A 15170-nucleotide genomic window follows, 5' to 3' on the forward strand; every position below is an offset into this window, starting at 1 on the left:
TAATGGAGAAGGTGTGGGGTTTCTAGAAGGAAAGGGAGCATTGTCTGATAGTGGTTTGTCAATGCTGAACTTTTTTTCTATTGATTTAGAATTATGGAGGACTGACAATGTTAGGACTCCCTAAACTTAGAGGTTTAGAGTCTCCCTGTCTGGTCAGCTTAAACTCTTGCTGATGGGGGAAAATGACCAAGCCCATCATGTATATCAAATCCTGTTGTTCTGCCCTCACTTGCTATGTCATGGAGTTTAGATGTTTTTCACTTAAGTAGCATAATGCAAGGAGTTCCTAGGAGGTCAGGTTACTTCAGGGTTTACCTTATGATCCTTTGTGCTGATCCAAGTATTTCCCTTGGTAATGATTCTTGTTACTGAGGAAACTTTTTCTATTATAAATTTGTTTTTTTTTTTAATATAGGATGTAGATGACTTTGGGGAAGAACATAAACATCTATCGTGAGCAGGATGTGTTATTGTCAACAATGGCCTTCATGCTCTCCTTTCTGGTAAAATAGCAACTGATACTTAGTCATGGAGGAGATCTGGAATGGCTCTGGCATGCTAACTAATGGCACTGAAGATCTTAGGTGAAATCCACATTCCAACTGGAGATTCTTCTTCCATGTTTAAATGTTATTTAGTGTTTTAATAATTTTGAACTCTGTGTTCATTCCACTTAGCTTGTTGTTATTATTTTTTTATGGGGTGGGGGGACCAAAAGAACATGGGTTGTTCTGTTGATATTTACAATTTCCCCCCCATCATGGTATGTGTGCTTATCAAGACCCTTTAAGGATATACTTAATGAGATCTTAAGTGTGTGTGTGATAATTGTCAAAAGGCAGTAAGGGTGACTTCCATTTATGGGGTGTCTGGATTGTTCTGTTTGTGCTGAACATTTCCACTTTCCTGAGTTTAGAAAAACTGCAGGCCTGTGGAGTCATTTAACGTGTTTTGCCCATTTAAAGCAAATGAATTTCAGCATTTGTAGACCTTATTTCTGGGTGCCTTTTTTTTTCCCTTCTTGTCTTAAAGGCCATTTGTTGCAATGAATATCTTGGCTCTCTGCCTCCCTCTCTAGCTGGCCTCTCCTCTTCCCTCTCATGCCTTCCTCTCTTATGGTTGGACCACCTAACTAGGATGCAGGTGGATCTTGGCTCCAGCCTCCTGAAATCATGTTTGGGGTGTTCAGTTGTCCCAGGGATGAGTTTCCCAGGCTCTGGACTTTCAGTTTTATAATCAGGAAAGTCCTGGGAAAACCAGGATGGTTGTTCACCCTACTTTTATCCTTGAGAGGGGATCTTTAAGAATTTCTAATTCAGTAGCTCCTGTGTCTGGACATTAAGTCCGTGCCCTTGGATGATTGTACTGGATTTTGCCTTGTTCTTAAGGCCAAGACCACACCTTACGTGTACATCCAGGAGAAAGACCTTGGTATTATATACACATGATGGAGGTCCTGTTCTGTTTATCTGTGTGGTACTCCAGCTCCTCATAGCTAAGATTCTTCTGGGCTAGTTCAGATTCACTCAGGGATTTAAGTCCTTTTTTTGGATCTTTGTTGAATCTCTACCTAATGTGGCCTGATGTCAGCTTTCTGGTGCTGAGTCACTAAGTTTACAACTAATGACTTTCAGCTGACCCATGCTCAAATGAAAGTCTACATAGTGCCCATGGCAGTAGTTCTCAAAGTATGATTCTAGGACCAACAGCACCAGCAGTATATGAGAATGTGTCAGACTTACTGAATCAGAAACTGTTGAGTAGGAGCAGTGATTTTTGTATTAGCATGACTTCCAAGTGATTCTAATGCATGCTCAAATTTGAGAGTTCCTTTGAGCACTAGACATGTACTGTGTTTCCCCAGCTAGGCCACAGAGCCTAAAGCCAAGTCTACTAGATATTTATTATCTTGCTTCCTGCTCTTGTATATCACCTTCTGCTTGGCCTATCACCTTCTTGACCAGACTTGAGCTCTCTTTCCTCCATAGATCTTCAAAACTGTTTACTTCCACTTCTTGCCCAGGACTGAGGGGCTTATTGGGCAGGGGATTTCAGTGCTAAAACTGGGAAAGTCGCAGGCAAACTGGAATGGATGAAAAATCTAGCTGAACAAGCCCATTAATACATTCAGTGTTGCTGACTTATGGAGAAATGGGGAAATAGAAGAAGAAGGATTATTGGCCCTTCAGAATATCCCTTTCTTTATAACCCAAAGAAAGAAAACACTAAAAGGAATACTATAATTATGGGATATAGGTGTGCTAACTGTATATTTGAATATTTTTCACAATCAAATAGCTTATATTTAAGCCAGGACTATTGAAATATTTTTTTGTCTTTTCTGGGAAGCAATTACAATGGAGTCACGTTCTTACGATGAACTTGGTATGATCTCAGGCAAAGTACTGATCTTTTACTTACCTGTAATTGGGTTGGTAATACAGTTTTCTTCCAATTACATTACAGGGGATGAATTGAAGATAAATGAGATGAAGCAGTATCCATAAAAATATTCTACTTTTTGGATGGATGCTGTATAAATATACCACTTGATTAATAATAAAACACCCACACACAGATACTTTCCAAAGAGAACACCATGTCTTTTGCAAGCTATGAGAGGAAATCAAAGATAGCATCTGACCTCTCCAGATGGAAGTGATTTCTTCCTCAAATTCCTACGGTTCTAGAATCAGAGTTCTTAGCTTTGGCTGCCCAATAAAGTAACCTGGGGATCTTAAAATCAAAACAACTGATGTCAAAGATCTGACTTAATTTGGTCTGTTGTAGTACTAGGTCTTTGGTGGTCTTAAATTCACCAGAGAATTCAAATGTGCAGCCAGGTTTAAGAATCATGAGTCTAGACATAGTTCTCAAATGTTTGTCATAAGCATCATCAGGGGAATTATAAAAAAATTCAAAATTAGCATTTAATCTGGTAAAGTAGATTTAGGATGGGATTCAGGAATCTGCTAAACATACAGGTTTACCTGAGTGTTCTAGTGGAGAATAGTTGGCAAATCTGGGAACTTTTAGAAAACTTCAACTTTGATAATTTTTTTAAAAAATTTTTTTGCACAGGATATATACCACATAGGTAGTAGAAGTTCTAACATATGGAAGGTACTTAATGTGTACCGAAAGAGGTTTGCCAATTTGTGTCGATTGAGTGATAGTGATTTCAGCTTTTAGGAGTGCAATGGGCCCTTGAATTTGAGGGCTGCTTTTAAAATTCATCCACGCCTCTGTAAGCCTGACATAGATAAGCTAATGGAAGGGCTCAATATGCGTCTCCATAGTGTTCAAACCCTACCCAGTTGGAAAATGCCCCAACAGTAGGAAGATAAGCCCACATTTCAGATTAGTTTTTAACACAACTCTTTGTTTCATTTTCTAAGATGGTTCAGTGGAAACAGATCCAATGCAAACTGTAAGAAAGTACCGGTCAAAAGAAATTAATAGGGTGCACTGTGATACCCAAATCAATGATTTTATTCCATTTTTTTTTTCTTGTAGAACCTCATTTCTAGGCTTGGATTCAGCAAACAATGATCCATTGAGTTTGCTAAGTGTTATCACGGCCTCAGAAGTAAAGGCCCCCAGAGTGCTTTGAGGTTTCATGCTGAAAAAAATCACAACAGGAAAGCAAAGCTTTCGGATATAAAAGTGTCAAAAGCCTTTGGATATAAAGTTGTCGACTTGGCAGTTTAACAAGGCCCACCCTGTTTGCAGCAAAAGGCTAGAAGTCCAGGACCAGCAAAGGCCTATAGCTGTCACTTCATAGCATCAGCCCTGTTGCTGGTTCAAACGACAGTGAGTTTGTTCTACTCCATAGCCATCTCTTCCTGGAGGAACCCACATTTTTTTTTTTAAATTGACTTTTGTTTTCTGAGCCATGCCAACATTCCAGCCACATGAGAGAGCCTGAACCGATTTAAACCCCAAATTCAAAGTACTATTTGTACTACAAACATGTTACAGTTGTCAGCAAATGGTGCACAAACACATTAGGAAGGAGGAGTGGAAATTGAATGGACAGGGTTTTCTGGAGTTAGATGCCAGGTGGAATGCTACATTTCAGAAAGTCCTTCCAAACTGTAATGGGCTTCCCAAAAGTCAGTTATATCCAGGCATTATAGGACAATGTTTTGTTGAGAGTAATTATAGCAGCTCAGCCAGATAATTAAATCTAACCTTCAGAAACAATCAGGACAAGGGAAGGTTCCAGCTGGAATTTCTCAGCTTTCTCACAGCAAAGCAAGTCTAACAACCCAACAATTATGAGGGCCCAGGGACATTTATATATGTATAAAAGCCCAGTGTAACCACTTTTATGGTGTGGCTCATTTTAAGGAAATAAACTAGAGAAATTCCTCACATATTTTATTCCACAAATGTTCTATAAAATTCTTACTGCAATTGGTCTCTTATAATATCGTCTTAGAATGTGGCCCAAGGAATCCAGCATTTTTAAGGCAAATTACTATTTCATCTGATTTGTGATCTAAATTGTGGTTTTTTTTAAATATTGTAATAAGACTTCGAATACAATTGCCAAATAACGAACATAAATTTGCCTTATTTTCTGCTTAATTTGGACTGATACCATTAGGTAAATTTGTAAGGGCTAAGGAAATGAAAAAATACTTTATTTTCTTTATCCCAGATGGTGTACCAGATACCTCCCTAAGTGCTTCTAAACCAATTGGCTCCACTATAACATGAAGTAGAAAAATGACTTTTCGGAATGTGGCTCAAATGGTGATTGAAATTCTGCAGCAGGATGAAATGTCCATGCACAGGGAACAGATAATCAGGTATTCTGCAAGACAGAATAATTTGCTTCTTTGCAGTTGTCTATATTTACCTTTTAAGTTATCCTAATATTTGCGCTCATCTAAGTTTTTGGTCCTCCAGGGGGGTGTTATAGTAGACTTTCTAATATACATCTCCAAATAGCTGGAAAGTCAAAATAACCAGCATAATAATAATGAATACTCCAATCATCAGAGGGAGATAAAGCAAGATCTTGAAATGCCTTCAGACATATAAACAAATTATGCTTTAACTTGAATAGATTTGGTTATATTGGGATTTATTAAGGATCGAGCCACCAGTATATGCTAGTAGTAAACAAATATCAGAATATTGGCCATATCATTCATAAGAGATTGGGGTAGGAGCAGTGGAAATTCTTGGGGAGTATTCTTGGGCTTTCTGAGACTTTGGAAACTTGGCAGAGAATTTTAGTGATTTTTTTCCAGACAAACATTTTAGGCTCTTTTCTTTGGTACTCTGCATTAAACTTTCCCTTAGATTGTTAAGATAAATGTTTGTGGTGGTCAAGTGTTATGAATTTATACTCACAAACATTGTTATTCTTTCTTCCAAATTCTTCAAACTAGGAAAGAGAGACTAGTATTTATTGAGCATCTATTATGAACTGATTTCTTTCACATAGGTCAACTCTTTGAAACATTTCAAGATCACCAAGTTTATGCTATAGATGAGGAGACAAGCTCAGATAACTCAAGAATCTTGCCTGATTAAGACTTAAGGTTATGGGCTGGGGATATAGCTCAGTTGGTAGAATGCTTGACTTGCATGCACAAGGCCCTGGGTTCAAACCCCAGCACCACCACCAAAAAAAAAAAAAAAAAAGACTTCAGGTTGTGATTCCAGAGCCCCGGTATTCCCTCTGACTGCAGTACAACATAAGGCTAGATGTTAGAATAGGTTTTAGAAGGTATCAATGAAACAAATGGATGGGGGTTGAGGTGTGATACTGGTGGGTGGGATGGAGGGTTAGGAAAAATCTCCAGATAAAAAAATGAACAACTGAAAGAGTTCCAACTCAGACAAAATCAAATTCCAGGCAGTAACTGCTTGTGTTTAACTATCCTCTTTAAGAGGTTTGATATTATAACTACAAGGAAATGACCTGGGGCAAATGGGCCACGTTCGGAATCCAACCTCTGATGTGACGTGTTGGGGAAGCCACTTTACTAACCCTAAACCTCATGCATGAGGTCAAACAAAACATATAGGACTGCTTCAGGTTCCCTGCACTTTAGTATCCTCACATTTTTATGAGACAAAGAAAACCTATTAAGGTAAACATCCCCCCCCCAAAAAAAAGTGCCAGAAATTAGAAGTTTGGGTGGGTGTGGTGGTGCACACCTATAATCTCAGCTACTTGGGAGACTGAGGCAAGAGGATCATAACTAGGAAAGTTAGGAAGTCAGCCTCAGCAACTTAACAAGATCCTCAAAAGAAGAAAGACAAGAAATGAAAATGGGGATAGCTCAGTTTTAGAGTGCTTGCCTAGGGTGTGTGAGGCCCTGGGTTCCCCAGTATCAGAAAACAAACAAAACAAAACAAAAGCTACATGCTTTAAAGCACTTGGATCTCATGAAATGAGATCTGGAAATGTTCTTGCACATTTAACTTTTTATAAAAATGAGGTAAAAGGCTAATATGTGATGATTTTAAAAAGGTACATATATGTCATCATCTATGACAAGTAAACCCGCAGTCTTAACTTCCCATGTTATACCACTGAATTCAGATCTTGTAATAAATTAAAAGCCAGGATGATATTTTTAAGGCAAATTAAGAATTCATTTGTAAAAATAACATGTCTTAAGTGTGATGTATGTATTAAGCCATGAATCTGAAATGATTTTAAAAAGAAGTCTTTTGAAAACAAAGGTGGAATGCTAAAGGAACTATTTCATAAATCCTCCCCACTAACTAGAAATTTAATAAGTAAAAAAATTGCCTAAATATTCTCATGTATTTAAGTTAAGTGACTTTTTCCACGTATGTGACTTTGATCTATCTTGAATCAAAAAATGAAAAGTCTTAAAAATAAAGATTTTTAAATACACAAATGACGTAGGTTTAAATGACCAGGCACCCACCCCCCCTTTTTTTTTAGCTAAAAAGATTAAGATGGTTGTTATTGAGTTTAGATGACACATTTTGACTCTGCAACACAAAAGACTTTGTGTATCCTTATGTCATGGGTACCCAACAATACCCATCTAGTTTTACTTGAGGCTTTTCTATACCCTATTATTTGTTGGCTTTTTCTTGAGCGACTACCAGAGCTTCAAGAATTCCCAATTTCTTCAAGTATTCACTAACTGAGGGTAACTAAAACATTAATGACTGATTGCAGATAACCCACAGTACTTAGGCTTGGAAATGGTAAAGAAGGGACATGTAAGGAGGAACATTTAAAACAAAACAACAAATACAGATGGTAGTTCAGCATACCCAAAAGCAACATTTAAATCAGCAAGTACATATTTTGGATGTTAAGAAATGAATCCTAATGCCTTTCTCTGTAGTCCTGTCCTTGTATGAGGGACCCTACCTGGTTTCAGCAGCATGTGAAAATGACAACAGCTTTTTGTATCCATGTAACAGAGACCAGTGATATCAACAGAGCTTTACATGGAGATCTCTGGACTGTGATGAAGCTCCTTTTAAGTTCCTGCTAAAACATAATGGGATTCAATTTCAGTAAGCCTATCATGTTACCTTCTTCCTACCCGTGTCCCAGAGCTTAGATGACTGAAAATTCCTAAATAGAATATTGTCAAAGGAGGGAAGGAATACAAACACGAAAAGTGACTGGCATATGTGTGTGTGTGTGTGTGTGTGTGTGTGTGTGTGAGGGTTGGTTGCCTTATGCTAAAAGGCTTATCTTAGTCTATGTATTTGCACAGCGATTTTACAAGTTCATGTTAGTTTCAGCAATGGACGAACCATCACTCCAAGGTTAGTGCCATGAATAAAATCACATTGTAAATGGGGAGCCGGGGTTGGAGCCCTTTCTGTGCTTTTGGTTACTGGCCTGTCTTCCAGCACAAGTGGCCAGGATAGCTCATTGCTCCCAGCTACTTCCAGAGCCCACTTTCTTTACTCCGCCAGACATCTATTAACAACTACTTCTTGCAGTTACCCTTCATCCCTTGCTTAATGATTCTCATAGGTATACATTTCTCACAAATGAATACTTAAGCTTATGTTTTTCAATAAGTATCTAAACATTATCCCCACCAGAGAAATATGCTCCTATTTTGTTCTCTTTCCTAACCCTGTAGCTACCATGATGAGATCATGTGTGATTTTGGTCATAAATAATTGTTAAATTAAAAAAAAAACCCCACACTAATAACTTGATATAGCCACTTTTTCCTTTGCTTTCTATGACCTTTATTTTCACTGTATTTTATTTCTGATTGTTTTGGAGATACACTTGAGAAATTATTTCAGAAAAGGTGAATCAATAAGCTTTCTGCCTCCTTGATATCTGAAAGTATCTTTATTTTGTTTTTGAAGTTTGGCTGGAATAGGATTCTACGCTGAATGTTAATTTTTCCTTAGAATCATGAATATGGTACCTCCACATATTCTAGCACCCAATGTCATGATTATAGATATTCAACTAATTCTGGCTCATTAGATTAGCCTCCCACCCTTCCTCCCTGGAAGTGTTGAGGATTTTCTTTGTCATTGGATATAAAAAATTTCACGTGGATATGTTTTGCTGTGGTTCTTTTATTCACTTTGCTTGACATTGAATTATCCATGTGTTTTTCAGCTCTATGGAATTTTCCTCAATGCCTTTTATGGTCTTTACTTCTTTTCTATTATCTCTTCTCACCCTAAACCAGATAGATGCTAAAACTCGTGAATCTGCCCCTCATGTCTTTTCTCTCTCCCTTCATGTTCTCTGTCTTACTTTTTGCATAGCATTCTGGGAGAAGTACTTGATCCTCTAGTTCTTCAATTCATTCTTAGTTAATTCATTCTATTTATATAACTTTTTAAAAAATAACTAAATTTCAGGGCTGGGGGTATAACTTAGTGGTAGAGTGTTTGCCTGGCACATGTGAAGTCTTGGATTTGATTTGCAGCCCTGAATAAAATCTGTATGTATACACATTTGTAATCAACACATATTATATATATATTATACTATCACACCATACCCATAAATATGTACAACTCTTACATGTTCATGAAAAAAATTTTAGAAGAATGTTAAAGGAGATGAAAATGTTAACAGTTTTAATGTTAAAATTAAAATGATTCTTATATACATTAAAATGTTAACAACAAATGTTTAACATTTTATTGTTAATGTTTTTAAGGTATGTAATGTGTGTGTGTGTGTGTGTGTGTGTGTGTGTATAAAATATCACAAACTGGGTGTCTTAATCAACAACTATTTATGTCCTCACAGTTCTAGAGGCTGGAAATCCAAGATAAAGGTGCTAGCAGGACCGATTTCCTCTCAGGCCTCTCTTCCTGGCTTGGAGAGGCTCATTCTTGTGCTGCCTCTTCACATGATTTTTCCCTCTATGTGCACATGTCTGGGCTCCTCTTGTCTTAATCTTTAGTCAGATTCAATTAAGACCCACCCAAATGGATTCATTTTGCCTTAATCATTCCTTTAAAGGCTCTATATTTACAAACACATTCCATGGTAACTAATTATAAATTTTACTTTGAAGGGCTTCCCCCTGGATTATTGTATTAATTTTGTTTTTTCAGATGTTAGTTGTTCAGTTGGTTGGACTTGGTATCATTTTTGGTTTTGTTCTTATTCAAATGTTTGGTAATTTTTGTTTGCTCCTATTTGTCCTTGCCACCTGCTTGAGGATGCTGATTGTGGTAATTGTAGTTCACCTCCAGAGACTATTGGAGAGCTGGAGTGCGCTCTCTGGTGAGAGGTGTTATGTAAGGTGGCTACCTGTTCCTCTTAGGATATATGTGTATATATATATATATATATATATATATATATATATATATATATATATATAAACAGTTTTAATGTTATATATTAATATATATGTTATGTTTATATATATATATATATTTGTTATATAAAATCAAATCAGAGTAGTTAACATTTTCATCTTGTTTAACATTCTTCTAACATGTAATTGATGAACATGTAATAATTGTTCATATTAACATGTACAGTATGATGGGTTCAATACATGTTGATTAGTTAAGGATAACTAATATTTCCATTTCCTTATCATTGCTTTGTAATTGGAGATTTTGCCTACTGTTTTTTAATTGTTCATAAAATACATGTTAGGTTACTGTGAACTCTAGTCTCCCTGCTGTCCTATAGAGCCCTAGAACTTATTACTTCAGCCTAATTGTGTTTGGATACCTGTGTTCATTAGCTTTCTGTTGCTGTGACAAAATAACTAAAAAAAAACAACCTAAAAGGAGGATAGATTTAGTTTTCTCATAGTTCCAGAGGTTACAGTCTATTTTAGTTAGTTTTTCATTGGTGTAACCAAAAGACTCGACAAGAACAACTTGAAGGATGAAAAGTTTATTTTGGCTCCTCGTTTCAGAGGTTCCATCTGTGGTTGACTGACCCCATAGCTCTTGGCCTGAGGTGAGGTAGAACATCATGGTAGAAGGTTTATCAGAGGAAAACAGCTTAGGATACTCAACAAGAAAGCAGAGAGATGGAGAGCTCCACTCACCAAGAACAAAATGTAAACCACAAATGCACGCCCTCAGTGTCCTACTTCTTCCAAAAAAATCCCTACTTGCCTACAGTTACCACCCACTTAATTCCTATCACTGGATTAATCCACTGATTAGGTTCAGGCTCTTATAACCTAATCATTTCACCTCTGAAAATTCTTTCATTATCTTACACATGAACTTTAGGGGAATAGCTCATAGCTAAACTGAACATAGTCTATGGTTGTTTGGCCTCATCACTTTGGGCCTGTGATAAGGTAGACATCATGGTAGGGGGCACAGGGTGGAGCAAGCTGCTTGCGTCAAGACAACCAGAAAACAAAGAGAGGACTTCTTTTATAGTAAAGCTCCTCCCCTAAAGTCTATGAAGCTATGAATCCATAAATAGATTAATCCTTTTATGAGGTCATAACCTTCATGATCCAATAACCTCCTAAAATCTCCCCCTCTGAGTACAGTTGCATTGGGGACCAAACCTTCAATGCATGAGATTTTGGGGAACATTCAAGATCCAAACATAATAATACCCTTTTCCCAACCTCCTCTGCTCTTCCCAGGCTGTTGTAATTTACTATCATATAATCCAATCAATTTTTTAAAAATCCACATATGAGAGAGAACGTATGGCATCCTTCTTTCTGTATCTGACTTATTTTACTTAGTATAATGTCTTCAAGTTCTGTCCATTTGCTGCAAATGATATATTTTTTTCTGAGTGAATAATATTTCATCATGGATAAACCACAGTTTATCTTTTCACTTTTTAATGGGTTGATTCCATATCTTAACTATTGTGAATAGTGCACCAGAAAACATGGACATGCAGATGTCTATTTGATATGCTGATATCATTGCTTTTGGACAGATACACAGAAGTGGGATTCCTGGATCATATGGTACTTCTGTTTTTGGTTTCTTAAGGAATCTCTATATTGTTCTCCATAGTGGCTGTACTAATTCAAATTCCTATCAATGGTGTGTAAGAGCGCCCTTTTTCTCCACATCCTCATCAGCACTTGTTATTTTTCATCTTTTTGATAATAGCCATTCTAATTTGGGTGACATGATATTTTATTGTGGTTCTGATTTGCATTTCCTTGATGGCTAATGAAGTTGAGAATTTTTTTCATCAATTTGTTGACTGTCTTTTAAGAAGTGTCTACTCATATCCTTCCATTCTTAAATTGGGTTATTTGTTATTAAGTTTTTTGAGGTTTGTCATGTGTACTGGATACCAATCCTTTGTCATGGGAATAGTTTACAAATTTTTCCACATTCGGTAGCTGGTTGTTGTTTACTTTTCTACCTCATCATACCATCAATTGAAGCAAAACAACATAGCCTGCTGCCATTTCATCCAAAAGTGGTGTTTGCACTCTGCCCTTTCTTGACTACTCAATGGGTCACTAGTAAGAAAGTACATTGAGTGCTTTTAAAGGGGAGTTGGTTCAGATTTGCCTGTGCCTGGGGTCTAGAAATGATTTTGGTGCCAATGTCTCTCTTGGGCCAATCAACTTAGCATTTCAAAGCTGCCTTCAGACCCTTTCCTGTCATTTTGTCTGCCAATTCCAGAACTTCCTGAGCTGCATGTAGCCTCCTGCATTTGTTTTACACTGAGGCTTTTTTCAGTTTTGAAACTCCAGAGTTACGATTCTGTCCCCTTTACTACCTTTCAGAGATTCCCCAAAGTATTTTCAGATGGCACGTTTTCTTTTCTTCCAAATGATAGTGAATTTATATTCTTTTAATATTTTTTAAGCTTTTCATGAAATTTGGGATGAGTAATTACATATATATGTGTGATCCTATAATATTCCTTCTAAAATGTGTATCAATGTGAAATGAACCTGGAAATGCTGTTATATTATCATTCAATATTGCGGTGCTTTAGTATCTCTAGCTATTTAATACCATCAATACCTCTAGCTAGACCACAAGTAGCTGTTGGCTAATGCCTCCAAATCCTCATTTCTGTCTTCATAGAAAATGTTATCCTACTGTTTTTGTCTCTATATCTTTTCCTAAATGTCTTCTCTGAATCAATCTTAAGATTTATTCTTCTTTTTAAGAAACTATGTAATTAAATGTCAATATTAACCTGTTAAGGGTCTAAAATTCTAATGAAAAGATGAATTTTATTTTAGATATGTGGTGTTTGAAGTGACTAAATACTAAATACACAGGAACATTACGCAGCCAGTTGGAGATGTGGTGGAAAAGTTTTATGTTTTTGGGGATTGCTGTAAACATCCTTTGTTCTCTTACTTTCCTAACAATCTGAGAGACATACTGTGTCTTATGGGAAGTTTGGGGAAAAATATTATCATTCTACCCTTTGTGGATGATGCTTGGAGGACATCCAAGTAGCCCCCAAATCCATCTAATTCCATGAAAGGAGAATAAAAAATACAGAGTGACCAGAGAAGCACAAAGCTAATCTGCAGTGGGTCTGAGAGTCCTAGGAAGGGACTCTGACTCCCTGACCATATATAGAGTGGAGGTAAAGCTGCTCTCATTTGAAGTTCAAAGAACAAGGTAACCTCAGTGAACATCACACTGACTTCCATCTTACCATTCCATTTATTCATGGAAATCCTACTATTAATTGATGTCATATTATGTGCTAGAGATTCAAAGAGTAGCAAGGCAGTTGTATTTGCAGCCAAGTAATTCACAACCCAGTGAGAGTCAGACATGTAGTCATACATGTATAGAATTACTACAGAAGAGATGTCCTCAAAGGGTATTCGAGGAGGAGTGGAATGGGGAAGATAAGCCACTCTCAAATCTCTACCCACTCTGTGGATTTCCTTTGGGTTGGAATATGCCAAAGTACTGTATACACTTCTGGACTTTTGTTTGGTTTTGGCTGACTCAGTGGAACACTGATTGGTATGTATTGCACAACTTATTTTTTTTTCTTCATGTAAGTGACTTAATCTTGGGTTTAGTGAAAATCTCTCCTATGATTCCTCCTCCAACTTTCCACCAACAATAGCTTATACATTGTTATTTGAATTCTGGACAAATGTCTCTTTGGCAGATTAGGTGTGGAATTGATTCATGGTTTCCATGAGGGAGCAGTTATGATTACAAGAAGTATGAACAAGAACATAGACAAGGGAAATAGGAAGACTGAACTGAGTCTCTGAAGGAAAATCACCACACTGAGAAGACTGTGAAGGCATGAGTCTTGATTTCTTAGGAGTGGTTTTGGCTATGGGTCATGAAGGGAAGAAAAACGTGCTGGATATTGTTTATTGGTCTGAGTTTATCTGTCTACACTTGAAACATGTTTTATTCATCTCTCTCTCTCTCTGAACCTTTGCTTACTGTATTCTTAGATCATTTATTGTGTTAATCTGGATGCTAAGCTTTCTTCAAAGTCTAATCTCGATGTCTTGTTCTTCAAACGATTTCTTCATTTCATACTACTAATCAGCAATTCCTCCCATCTTTTATCCTTGTTCTTCCAAGTTCTGCCTTGCATTGTGAGGCTGGAATACAAAAAAATTGTATTCCCCAGTTTATGTAGTGAGCCATTTCCAGTCTTGATTCTCCCAGTGTGAAGAATTTGTATGAATTTGAGAATGCAGAAATAATGGAATCACTGACCTTTGGTTGCAATGGCAGGCAGATGAATGAACACAGGACAGAAATGAAGTTTTGCAGTGGTGATTGGGTGACCTCTTGGAATCAGCCCCTCTGCTGCTAGTGGAAATTTCTTGAGTCTTATTTCTATGACTTATTGAAATGGATGCTTCCATGACTGTTACTCCCTTAGTCCTTTTCACAATTTTGTACATCTTTCTGTTATATTATTTTAAATTGCCTGAAATCCCTAGCATGGCTTCTGTTTTCTTGATGGAAACTTGACTAAATAAAAAGAAATAAAGGCTGTTTCTTGAAATGGTGGGAAATATGTGTGTACCATTTGTGGAATCTAACCTAGCACCCTGCCAGAGATGGCTTCACCAGGAATTAGAGGTGTGGATCTTTTGCATGGAGAGGAGCACATTTCTGTCAGGACAGGGCATTGAGACTAGACAGACATATACTGAAAATATCTGTACATGCTTCACAGACACAGTAGCTCCAGGTTACCCAGACTTGTGGGGCTCTATGACATAGCATTTTAGTAGCCATGTGAACTGTAAAACTACATGGAATATCAAAGCACTGACAAAATTCAGGGAAATTCATAACAAGATATTAATAATCGTTCATGGTTTGGATCGACTGCTACTCATTCCTTGAAATGTTTCCTTGAGTAATTGAAAGTTGAAACTTTATTTGGATGGCACTCATGATAGATGCAACTCCTTAGGAATGAAACTCAGTAGTAGCTTTCTTCTACTTTTGCAGCATAAAACTTTGAAGCAAGAACAAAAACAAAAACAAATAGACTACTAGAGATTTTTCCCTGAACAGTAATGATTTCATCCAAAAAGCAGGAATTGTTTCCTCATTCCTGAATATTTAATGTCTGTCAGTCTTGTATTAAGTCACTCTTACAGGGCTTGCTGTGAGACTTCCAATTGTGGGCACATAAAGGAAGTTATGTGTGTCTTCAAGAACTTGAATTATTTATTGGCCTTTGCAAAAGCAAAACTGTGTTCAGGTGTAGGAAAACTGCA

At 37.0% G+C, this 15170-nt stretch overlaps 1 non-coding gene across 1 annotated transcript; it reads right to left on the reverse strand.

The window, feature by feature from the left end:
- Positions 1-11838: 11838 nt before the first annotated feature.
- LOC124083827 (small nucleolar RNA SNORA21) lies at positions 11839-11975 on the reverse strand. The gene has a single exon (XR_006848930.1). It is a non-coding gene; the product is annotated as a small nucleolar RNA SNORA21 (small nucleolar RNA).
- Positions 11976-15170: the final 3195 nt, after the last annotated feature.

The sequence above is a fragment of the Marmota monax genome, unplaced genomic scaffold (assembly GCF_021218885.2).
Source record: "Marmota monax isolate L192 unplaced genomic scaffold, Marmota_monax_Labrador192_F-V1.1 WCK01_AAM20220418_F8-fsc00016, whole genome shotgun sequence".
Lineage (NCBI taxonomy): Eukaryota > Metazoa > Chordata > Mammalia > Rodentia > Sciuridae > Marmota > Marmota monax.